The 12,393-nt window shown below is 42.5% G+C and overlaps 1 pseudogene; it reads left to right on the plus strand.

The window, feature by feature from the left end:
• Positions 1 to 4,274: 4,274 nt before the first annotated feature.
• On the plus strand, positions 4,275 to 6,164 carry LOC147000829 (polyadenylate-binding protein 4 pseudogene; annotated as a pseudogene).
• Positions 6,165 to 12,393: the final 6,229 nt, after the last annotated feature.

The raw sequence follows: 12,393 nt of genomic DNA on the forward strand, positions 1-12,393 counted from the left end.
GCCCTCACATTCGCCATTACAAGATGGCGGCTGAACGTCATTGTTCAGAGCCAGATAGGCCCAAAGAAATGGTTAAATGGAAAGATGTTTTAAGTAACAAATGGAAAGGACCGGATCCTATTTTGATAAGATCCAGGGGAGCTGTTTGTGTTTTTCCACAGATGGGGTTATTTGATTTTCTGGAGTCCAGCTTCTTGAGTTCTTTGTATATATTGGATATTAGTCCCCTATCTTATTTAGGAGTGGTAAAGATCTTTTCCAAATGTTGGTTGCTTTTTGGTCTTATTAACAATGTCTTTTGCCTTACAGAACTTTGCAATTTTATAAGGTCCCTTTTGTCAAATCTTAATCTTACAGCACAAGGCATTGCTGTTCTGTTCAGGAATTTTCCCCCTGTGCCCATATCTTCAATCTTTTCCCCAATTTTTCTTTGATAAGTTTCAGTGTCTCAGGTTTTATGTGGAGTTCCTTGATCCACTTAGACTTGAGCTTTGTTCAAGGAGATAAGAATGGATCAATTTGCATTCTTCTACATGATAACTGCCTGTTGTGCCAAAACCATTTGTTGAAAATGCTGTCTTTTTTCCACTGGATGGTTTTAGCTCCCTTGTCAAAGATCAAGTGACCATAAGTGTGTGGGTTCATTTCTGGGTCTTCAATTCTATTCCATTGATCTACCTGTCTGTCACTGTAACAGTACCATGCAGTTTTTATCACAATTGCTCTGTAGTACAGCTTGAGGTCAGGCATGCTCATTCCACCAGTTTCTTTTATTGTTAAGAATAGTTTTTGCTTTCCTAGATTTTTTTGTTATTCCAGATGAATTGGTAAATTTCCCTTTCTAACTCAGTGAAGAATTGAGTTGGAATTTTGATGGGGTTTGCATTGAATCTGTTGATTGCTTTAGACAAGATAGCCATTTTTACTATATTAATCCTGCCAATCCAAAAGCATGAGATCTTTCCATCTTCAGAGATCTTCTTCAATTTCTTTCTTCAGAGACTGGAGTTTCTTATCATACAAATCTTCCACTTCCTTGGTTAGAGTCCCACAAACGTATTTTATATTATTTGTGACTATTGTGAACGATGTTGTTTCCCTAATTTCTTTCTCAGCCTGTTTATCCTTTATGTAAAGAAAGGCCACTGATTTGTTTGAATTAATATTATATCCAGCTACTGCACTGAAGCTGTTTATCAGACTTAGGAGTTCTCTGATGGAATTTTTAGGGTCACTTATATATACTATCATATCATCTGCAAATAGTGATATTTTGACTTCTTCCTTTCCAATTTATATTCCCTTGATCTCCTTTTGTTGTCTAATTGCTTTGGCTAGAGCTTCAAGTACTATATTGAATAGGTAGGGGGAAAGTGTGAAGCCTTGTCTAGTACCTGATTTTAGTGGTATTGCTTAAAGTTTCTCTCCACTTAATTTGATGTTGGCTACTGGTTTACTGTATATTGCTTTTATATTTCAGTATGTGTCTTGAATTCCTAATCTTTCCAAGACTTTTATCATGAAAGGGTGTTGGATTTTGTGAAATGCTTTCTCAGCATCAAAGGAGATGATCATGTAGTTTTTGTCTTTGAGTTTGTTTATATATTGGATTCCATACATTGCCATATAATAAACCATCCCTGCATCCCTTGGATGAAGCCTACTTGGTCATGATGGATGATCATCTTTTGTGTTCTTGGATTTGATTTGCGACGATTTTATTGAGTATTTTTGCATCAATATTCATACAGGAAGTTGGTCTGACATTCTCTTTCTTGTTGAGTCTTTATGTGGTTTAGGTATCAGAGTAATTGTGGTTTCATAGAATGAATTGCATACAGTACCTTCTGTTACTATTTTGTGGAATTTTGAGGACTATTAGAATAAGGTCTTTTTTGAGGTCTGATAGGACTCTGCACTAAACCCATCTGGTCCTGGGCTCTTTTTGGTTGGGAGACTATTGATGACTGTTTCTATTTCTATAGGGGATATGGGAATGTTTAGATTGTTAATCTGATCCTGATTTAACTTTGGTACCTGGTATCAGTCTACAAAATTGCCTATTTCATCCAGGTTTTCCTGTTTTGTTGAGTATAGGCTCTTGTAGTAGGATCTGATGATTATTTTTTATATCTTCAGTTTCTATTGTTATATCTCCCTTTTCATTTCTGATTTTGTTAATTAGGACACAATGGAAAGAGATCTTCTTTAAAGGCATGTTTTCCTACCTCAAAGACACTGATTACTTTCTACAACAGGCCTTAACAGATACAAAAATCCTGAAATTATCCCATGCATCATATCAGATAACCCATATTAAGGCTGATCTTCAATAACAACATAAATAATATTAAGCCAACAATCACGAGAAACCTGAGAAACACTCTACTCAATGATAAATTGGTCGAGGGAGAAATAAATAAAGAAAGACATTTTGGAATGTAATGAAAATGAAGCTACAACATACCCAAACGTATGGGTCACAATGAAAGCAGTCCTAAGAGGAAAACTCATAGGTCTGAGTGCAGTTAACATTCAAACACGGTTGCTCCCAACAGAGAAACACTGTCTCTGTTGGATATTCTTTATTGTCAACTTGACAATATCTTGAATTCAGCAAAATCCAAAATTGGATGACACACCTGAAAAGGATATTTACTTAATTTGTAGAAAGTAATCAGTGTCTTTGAGCTAAGAGACTTGTCTTTAATGAAGATCCTTTTTGAGTTTGAAAGACACAGTTTCTGGATCTGAACCAAGAAAGACACATCTTTTTTTATGTAACTGGTTGTTGTTGTTGTTGTTGTTATGAGCAAGGATTTGTCTATAATACCACTGGCTGTCCTGGAACTCATTTTGTAGACCAGCTTGTTCACAGAGATGTAATTGATTGATTCGATTCCGTGGTGTTTGGATTAAAGGCGTGAGTCACAACACCCAGCAGAAGACACACACCTTTAATCCAGACATTGAATCTGGAATAAACAACTTTAATTCCAGCCACACCTTCAGCTGGAGGCCTATGTAAGAACAGAGAGGAAGAAAGTTTTCACTTTGCCTTCTTGCTCTCTTTTAGCTAGCAAGTCTATTACTTCACTGGCTCGAGAGCCTACCTGACTGTGATTCAACTTCTACTGAAGGCCACCTGAGACATCCACCCTCTGGAACTGAGAACTTCTGGAATCTTGGACTTTGCTGCTTTGGAATAATCTCAACTGGGGAATGTAAGTCATTCTAATAAATGTCCTTTCAGGAAAGACAGAGTAAGTGAGAGATCATTTTATTTGCTCTCGTACTCTCTAAACCAGGCACTCCAAGTAGATTTGCCAGTCCATTAGCACTTTCCCCATTGCATATCTAGTCAGTTACGTATAATGTTTAACTTTAGACAATTGCATTCTGTGAGATAGGATCTTATTTTAAGAAGCTTCTCTCTCTGCCCCAGGTCGCAGCCGTCAGTATTGCATTTGGGCTCAGCAAGCCTGAAGCAGAAAAAATAAAAAGCCTAAAAAAATTACAAAAGCCTCAAAAACCTTAAAAAAAAAAAAAAAAAAAAGAAAAGAAAAGAGAAGAAAAAAAGAGGGAAAAAAAAAGCAAAAGGGAAAAAAGAAGAAAAAGAACCAGAGAGAGACTTGTGCTGGGAGCCCGCGGGGAAGTGACTTTCACTGCTTCTGGCCTGCCTGTCTGTCCACATCTTTCTGTCCTTCCGGTGGTGAGCCATCCCCCTCTGCCCGGCCCACCCCTGCACGCCTCAGAGCCACGTGGCAGCCCCGCGCCCCGGCTGGCTGCACCACGTGTCCGCACTGCCCTTCGCAGGTACCGCAAAGATTTGGTTTCCCCCTTCCCAGGCTGCTGTTACTGTAAACCTCTGGGAGCCCAGGGCCTGTATTTAACACGAAATGCATGTTCCCAAGACTGCCGTGAGCACATCATCTGATTGGCTCTTGAAAATTTTTTGTCCCCTTTACAAGGGGATTTCCTACTTTAATTTTTATTTTTTAAGCCTCAAGCCAGGACAGCTGCAGAGTACAAACTCCAGTAGCGGGCCATATTGTTTTTGAGAGCCTTTTTGTCTTGGGGCTTTTGCAGTCCAGTGCAAGTCGTCCAGCACTCGGGTCCCAGCTCGGAGCCTCCCTGCTCCAGCCTTCCCTGGCTTCCCTGGTGCCACCTGTACGCTGTGGCACATGCCACAGCTCCTCAGAGCCCCTTTTGCCCTGCACTAGGCCTTGTTAGAAGTCCTCCTGGCAAGGATCGGGGTCGTGGGAGGTGGGGAGATGAACGCTGCAGCCAGCAGATACCCCATGGCCTCCTTATATGTGGGCGATTTGCACTTGGATGTCACCGAAGCCATGCTGTATGAAAAGTTCAGCCCTGCGGGGCCTGTGCTGTCCATCCGGGTCTGTCGCGATATGATCACCCGGCAGCACTCTCTGGGTTATGCCTACGTCAACTTCCAGCAGCCAGCTGACGCTGAGAGGGCCTTGAACACCATGAACTTCGAGGTGATAAAGGGAAAGCCGATCCGCATCATGTGGTCGCAGAGGGATCCCTCTTTGAGAAAGTCTGGAGTGGGAAATGTCTTCATCAAGAACCTGGACAAATCCATAGACAACAAGGCACTGTATGACACTTTCTCTGCCTTTGGAAACATCTTGTCCTGTAAGGTGGTCTGTGGTGAGAACGGCTCTAAGGGCTATGCTTTTGTTCACTTCGAGACCCAAGAGGCCGCCGACAAGGCCATCGAGAAGATGAATGGCATGCTTCTCAATGACCTTAAAGTGTTTGAGGGTAGATTCAAGTCTCGCAAAGAGCGGGAAGCAGAACTTGGAGCCAAGGCCAAGGAATTCACCAATGTTTATATCAAAAACTTCGGAGAAGAGGTGGATGATGGGAATCTGAAAGAGCTCTTCAGCCAGTTTGGTAAGACCCTAAGTGTCAAGGTGATGAGAGACTCCAGGGGGAAGTCCAAAGGCTTTGGCTTTGTAAGTTATGAGAAACACGAGGATGCCAATAAGGCTGTGGAAGAAATGAATGGAAAAGAAATGAGCGGGAAAGCCATATTTGTAGGCCGTGCACAGAAAAAGGTAGAAAGGCAGGCTAAGCTAAAGCAGAAGTTTGAGCAGCTGAAGCAGGAGAGGATTAGCCGGTACCAGGGGGAGAATCTCTACATTAAGAACTTGGATGACACCATTGATGATGAGAAATTAAGGAAAGAGTTTTCTCCCTTTGGATCAATCACCAGTGTGAAGGTGATGCTAGAAGATGGGAGAAGCAAAGGGTTTGGCTTTGTCTGTTTCTCCTCTCCTGAAGAGGCGACCAAAGCTGTCACCGAGATGAATGGACGCATTGTGGGCTCCAAGCCTCTGTATGTCACCCTGGCCCAGAGGAAGGAAGAGCAGAAGGCTCACCTGACTAACCAGTACATGCAGCCTGTAGCTGGGATGAGAGCACTCCCTGCCAGTGCCATCTTAAATCAGTTCCAGCCTGCAGCTGGTGGCTACTTTGTGCCCACAGTTCCGCAGGCTCAGGGAAGACCCCCATATTACACGCCTAACCAGTTAGCACAGATGAGGCCTAATACACGCTGGCAGCAAGGCAGGAGACCTCAAGGCTTCCAAGGAATGTCAATTGCCCTGTGGCAGTCTGGGTCTTGTCCAGCTCTTCGACATCTGGCTCCAACTGGTAATGCTCCGGCCTCTCATGGCCTTCCTACTACTGCTCAGAGAGTTGCAGCCCTGCCAAACCTTGCACCTCGGGCCGCAGTTGCTGCCACCACTCCCAGGGCTGTGACTCCATACAAGTATGCCTCCAGTGTCCTGAGCCCACACCCTGCCATCCAGCCACTGCAGGCCCCCCAGCCTGCAGTCCACATCCAGGGTCAGGAGCCCCTGACTGCCTCCATGCTTGCTGCAGCGCCCACCCAGGAGCAGAAGCAGGTGCTGGGGGAGCGTCTGTTCCCGCTTATCCAAACAATGCATTCAAACCTGGCTGGGAAAATCACTGGGATGCTGCTGGAAATCGACAACTCTGAGCTGCTGCACATGCTGGAATCCCCTGAGTCCCTCCGCTCCAAGGTAGATGAAGCCGTGGCAGTCCTGCAGGCTCATCATGCCAAGAAAGAAGCTGCCCAGAAGGTGGATACTGTTGCTGCTGCTACCTCTTAGACAAGGAAAAAAGAGTTGAAAGCCAAATAACCCCTAACGGCATCCAGCTAAGGTCTGAAGACATCCTAGTTTGTCTGTGGACCTCCACACCAAGAACCAAGTTTCAAATTCAATAGGCCATTTTGTATCAGAAGGTCAATTATGAAGCACCTATAATTTTTCAATTATAAGAATATCTCTGGGTTCTGTTGTGACCCAGATGATAACTTTTTTTTTCTATTGTTGGTTCTGATTTTTTTCCCTCATCCCAGAAAATGGTTTTGATGTACCCAAGACTTAAGTTTCTCAAATAAAGGAAATAACATCTCCATAAATATGAAAAAAAAAGAAGCTTCACTTTTTTTTTTGTTTTCTTGTTTTGACTATTTACCCTAGGTTTTCCTTTGTAGCCCTAGCTGTCCTCAAACTAGGTCTGACAACCAGGCTAACATTGAGATCAGAATTCCACCTGCCTCTACTTCTCTGCCTGATCTGCTTCTTTTGGTCAGGTTCTGATTTTGCCACCAGACTGGGCAAAATCTTGCCTCCTTAGGCAATGCAAATAGATGCTAGGATTATGGGTTTAACACCCAGCTTTCCATAACGTAATATTTGGGAGGGTCCTTGAAGTATAGAGTATAAATAACTAACTGGAGTCTTCTCTGAATCAAAAGGCCAAGGACTTGCCCTCAACACTACATGGATAAATCCAAGGTAATGAAGGAATACCGTCAAAGTTTTATGAAGCCTACACCAGATTCTACAGAGCATTCCACAATGAAGGAGTACTGTTTCAATTTTGATAAGGATACATCAGATTCTACAGATCATGTGACAATGAAGCAGTATGGTCTTAGTTTTGTGAAGGATACATCAAATTCTACAGAGCATGCACTGCTGAGTGCACAAGTATTGCAAGCCCTGAGTCCACGATGTTCCAAGTCTGTGCCATTTCATTTTGGCAGAGCCAAGCCACTGCTCTGAGGACAGCTGGATTGTTGATTGGGATCTATAGTTGAACTGCATGAGATACCACCCCAGAATTGTGCCATGAAGAAGCACACAGAAGTCTTCGGAGAATCTGAGGGAGTCACAAGTGTCCCCTGGAGATGTGGAAAACAAAGACAAAGATACAGAGGTGCCATACCAACCCTCTCCAAGACTGCTCAAGGAAAGGGCTAGAACATGAGCATCGAGATGGTGGAGACTGCCCTCATGAGAATCCAGCCTCTGACATGCCAGGCCCCTAGGCTGCTGGCCATGGATTCAAAGGGCTTTTGGGCAGAAGTGAAAACCCACCCAGAACTCTGTTTGGAGCCCAGGAGCCCTGATTCCTGCTAAGGACTTGCAATTAGGGGATCTTCTGTCGAGTCCTGATCATAAGGCAAAGGCGCACAAAGGTTGTTGTGTCTTTGCAACCAGCTGGTGTTTGTTTGGTTTGTTGCAGTTTTCTGAATAAAAGTGCTAAAAAGCTAGAAATTTGTGTTCTTCTTTAAGTGGCCCAAAGGAAAAGATGAGGGGTGGAGTGGACACAGATGAGGATACTCTATTCTTTCCTACTGTTAGTTACAGGACTAACTGGTAGGTTTTTTTTTTTTTAAGGACTTCCTCAGGGGACACACCTTAGGCATTCTGGTTCTCATGTGTGCTGGGCCATAAGATAACCAGCACACAGGGAGCAACCTTGAGCACTTTGGGAAACCCTTCTGCTAAATCAACATGGATGACGACTGATCTACCCAGATATATCAAAGATCCAGAGAAGCGAGACCAACCCTCACTAAGCTTGCTCAGGGAGAAAGGGCTGGAAGTTGAGACCTGTGATGGTAGAGACTGCCCTGACAAGGATCCTGCTTCTTACAGTGCCAGTCACCTAGGATGCTGGGCATGGCTTCAAAGAGCTTTCCGCCAGAAGAAGTGAGAAAGACACACAGAACTGTTTGGATCCCAGATTCTTGCTAAGACTTGCAAGTAGGGGATCTTCTGTCAGCTCCTGCTGGTACAGCAAAGGCACACAAAGGCAGTTGTGTCTTTCCAGTCTTCTGGTTTCTGTTTGTTTATTTGATTGCAGCATTCTTAATAAAATTGTTAAAAAGCTGAAAATTTGTGTTCTTTTTAAAGTGGCCCAAGGGAAAAGATAAAGGGTGGAGTGGACACAGATGAGGATATTCTATTTTTCCTACTGTTGGTTTCAGGATAACTGGTGGGTTGTTTTAAAGGAAGTCCTTAGAGGATATTAAGCCTCCTTGTTCTCCTTTGTGCTGGGCCATAAGATAAGCACACAGGGAGCAACATTGAGCACTTTGGGAAACCCTTCTGCTGAATCACTAGGGATGATGACTGATCTACATAGATGCTTCCCTTGCAAATTGATGTAGAGGACACCTGAAAATTCCATTTTACTCTTTTACCTTATGCATAGACTAGGCTAGCCCTGAACTCCGATTCACTTTGCTTTGCTTTTCTATTATGGGATTAGAGGCCTGTGCCATCACGTCTGCACAGGAGAATCTTTCTATTTTCAGCAATTTCCAGAATAAATTTCTACATCATATGTGAACTCACCTCCAGAAAAAGGACTGGCTAAGTCAGAAGGTCAGAGCAGTGCTGGTCCTGACAGAGAAAACTCAGCCAACTTGAGAGGGTGTCTTTTGCTTCCTGTCTTGGAAGAGCTTAACATTTTATCAGACTTAGTTCAGCTGTTGGTCTTCCAGAATTCTAGCCTTTTAGTAGTAAATGGATCTGAGGTAGGCATGTTCACTCAGGCAGGTGGATCCCTGACAGTTTAGGGCAGCCTGATTAACATCAGGTGAACAGAAAGAAAAGCAGCTGCGATACAGATTTGTGTTTGCACTCCGTTTCTCTTCATTGGGGGAAGGGGCAGTGTAGCAAGTCTCGGCACACTTGCAGAGCTAAGAAGGCTATTTACTGACAGTAAACTGTATGAAATCTAATTTTCGAAATGTTGGAAGGCCGAGAGGACCAGAAAACAAACTGAATCCAGGAATCCTGCATAGCATCTCCTACATCCTCACACACAGGCGCCAGGCATTTTGGTCAGTGTTTAGACGCACACCTTCCTGACCTGGAGTCATCACAGAATGCTACCTTCACCTGGCACAGTCCAATCCTGTCAGCACAGAGACTGTATGGAGAACAAAATAACAAAATCACTTATGACTTTTGAAATCACTTTCAGATTTCAGCTCTGAACTTCTGACAACCCAGCTGAACTTGGCTTGGGGGTCAAAACATAGCTACTAGAGTGTGAGCATTGAGATTACCACCAACTGAAGCACCAGTGCCGCAACGCCCCCTGTTGTGAAGAAGTCTCTGGGATGCAGCTCAGAAAGAGTACTGTGGATCAGCCAATGGAGACTTTGACTTCTGACCAGGACTCCTTCCTTGTCTCTGGCTCCTGCATTGGCCTGAAACCACCAAAACCATCCTGCATGATAGCGGTTTATTGGAGGGGACCAAGCTAACTCAAATGAAATAAAGAACCTACTATTAGTTATATTATATTGGTGCATGTCTGTTATTTTTGGAGATAACTAACATTTCCCTGGCACTACAATTCTCTTCTTGCCCCTCACCTCCTTGGTGTGTTGTTTCTGTTTTATAATAGTCTAAAAGTGTAATATCAAAATTGAATTCAAGACCACCAAGTACCTTCTCCCTTCGAAAAGGACTTGTACTAGCAGGCCAAGTGCAGAGCCGAATAAGGAAGCTGGCTGACTAAACAAATGTAAAAACATAGTTTTAGCTGTCAAAATGATTAAGCCTGAGGCTGTCAAAATAATATTAGCTGTTCTCAGAGAAATTACCATAACAAAAATAGCACCTCTCAGAGAAATCCCCCTACCCCACACCACATTGAATTCTGAGAAAGACCACAAACCACCCTGACCTTGTTGCTAGAATCCTCCTGACTTTAATAGTCTTTACTTAATAGCTATGACATTAATAGCTGATCCATCAGTTCAAAATGTACTACTGCTTTGCTGACCAAATCATAATAACCCATCATGGGGGCAAGCAAAGTAAGACACTAGGCCAGAGGTAGTCACTATGCACACCAACCAATGCCTGAAAGCGTTACTTGCTACAACAATGAGAAACCTGTTGCTCAAATCTGCCCTTTACAAGGCATAAAAATGTGTGTTCTTTCTTTGTTCTGGGTCTCTCTGGCCTGCGTGCTGAGAGGGGAGTCCCTAACTTGTTGGATCAACAAAAATCTCCATGAAGTTTGCAGCAATGGCAATCTCGGTGGACTTTGTGAGGGAGGGTCTTTTGAAGAACTCCAACAAAAGCAACTTTTGCCTTTTTCACTTCTTTGTCTATGTTGTGGATTTGTAAACACCAAGTTTCAGTGTCCTTTGCTTGCCTCCTCTACCTCTTCAGGATTATGAATGCCACCCACAGTGTGACTACAACAAGCTCATGTGACCCATCCCAGTATATACACTGCTGATGTCCTTGTGTGCCTGGGCCTAGAGCAGTAGAACTGGCTTTTTTGGTCCTGTGTGTGAAGAAGCTGTCTTGGGATTCTGCACCAGTGTCTCCTGTCCTCCTCCAGTACTGACATGAGCAGATCTTCAGCCATGCACCTGTATTGTTTTTAAAAGCCAGTTTTTCAGAGTGCCATGAGCACATTCAACAATTCCTTGTTCCATGGGGTTTAAGGAATCCCAGTTTTATGTCTGATACCAAATTCCTTACAAAATGAAATAAAATTGTTGCCAGTATAGGATGGCCCATTATCTGTCTTACGTTTACGCAATCCTATAGCATTAAAAGCTTGTAAACAATGGTCAATTACATTTCTAGAGGTCTCTCCTGTATATAGAGAAGCAAAAAGAAATCCTGAACAAGTGTCATTACAAACATATATATTTTTTTTAATTTTCAAAATTCCGCATAATGAGTTACATCCATTAGCCAAATATGATTAGGCGTAAAACCTCATGGATTAACTCCTAAATGTGGCAGTGGAGATAATGTAATACATTTAGGACATTGTTTTACAATGAATCTTGCCTGTTCTTTAGTGACCTTGTGTCAGAGCCTTAAGGTATGGCTAGAGAGATGAATTTTATCATGATCACGTCAAGCCAAAGCAACAAGATCTGAAATTAAGGCCTCTCCTATTAGAGCTCTGTCAATGCAAACATTGCCTTCAGCTAAAGGTCCAGGAAGATCAGAACGAGCTTGTATATAGCCATTATAAAACGGATGTTTTCAGGCAAGAACGATGTTTTGCAATTGTGAAAACAGAGATCCTGCTGACGAATTAAAGATAAACATACCACAAGTCTCCAATAAGGGAAATGATTGTGCAACATATAAACTCTCAGTAAAAATATTAAAAGTATCATTTACAGACTGAAAAACATTCAATACTGCTGTCAGTTCTGCTAACTGAGTTGAGAGGCTAGGAGTCTCTATGACTAATTGTTGAGTATTCATAAGATAATTATCTCACCCTTTAGAGGAGCCGTCAGTAAAAATCAAAACAGCATAATACAAAGGCTGTAAAGAAGTCGTATTAGGAAACATCACCTCATGTACATTTAAAATTTTTATCGGGGCTGGTGAGATGGCTCAGCTGGTAAGGGCACTGACTATTCTTCCAAAGGTCCTGAGTTCAAATCCCAGCTCACAACAACCCATAATGAGATCTGACGCCCTCTTCTGGTATGTCTGAAGTCAGCCACAGTGAATTTATGTATAATAATAAATAAATCTTTAAAAAAATTATCAGCCTATCTTGAGGATAATGATTATAGTTTCTATAAATCCTATTTGAGCAAGCAACCAATCCGTACTGTGCTGCTTCAGCCAAGTATCTTGATCTACACTTTAACACTGAACAATGATATCTGGCTCTTTGCCTAAATAAGTTAGTGTCTGCTTCCTTCCAAGTATGATCATCTGAGCTACTGCTTCATAATATAGCAGGATATTACGTTTAGGAGATATCCTCAAATGTATTCACATTAGAGGAGCCCTTTGCCACAACAATTCTGTAGGCATATGAATTGTATTAAAAATTAACAGATGTAAAGGCAAAAAGTAATCTATATAAGTAACAAATTGTGTTTCAATATCCATTTCCACGTGTTGTAAGGCCAGCAATCCTTCTGAGATTAAAGATCTAGGTGAGTTAGGATCAGAACTCCCTTTAAGAATATCAAATAAATTTTTCAATTCGAAAAAACCCGGCCTGACCAGGGTCACAAGTTCCTTC

The sequence above is a fragment of the Mus caroli genome, unplaced genomic scaffold (genome assembly GCF_978045245.1).
Source record: "Mus caroli unplaced genomic scaffold, Mus_caroli_1 scaffold_15, whole genome shotgun sequence".
NCBI classification, from domain to species: Eukaryota; Metazoa; Chordata; class Mammalia; order Rodentia; family Muridae; genus Mus; species Mus caroli.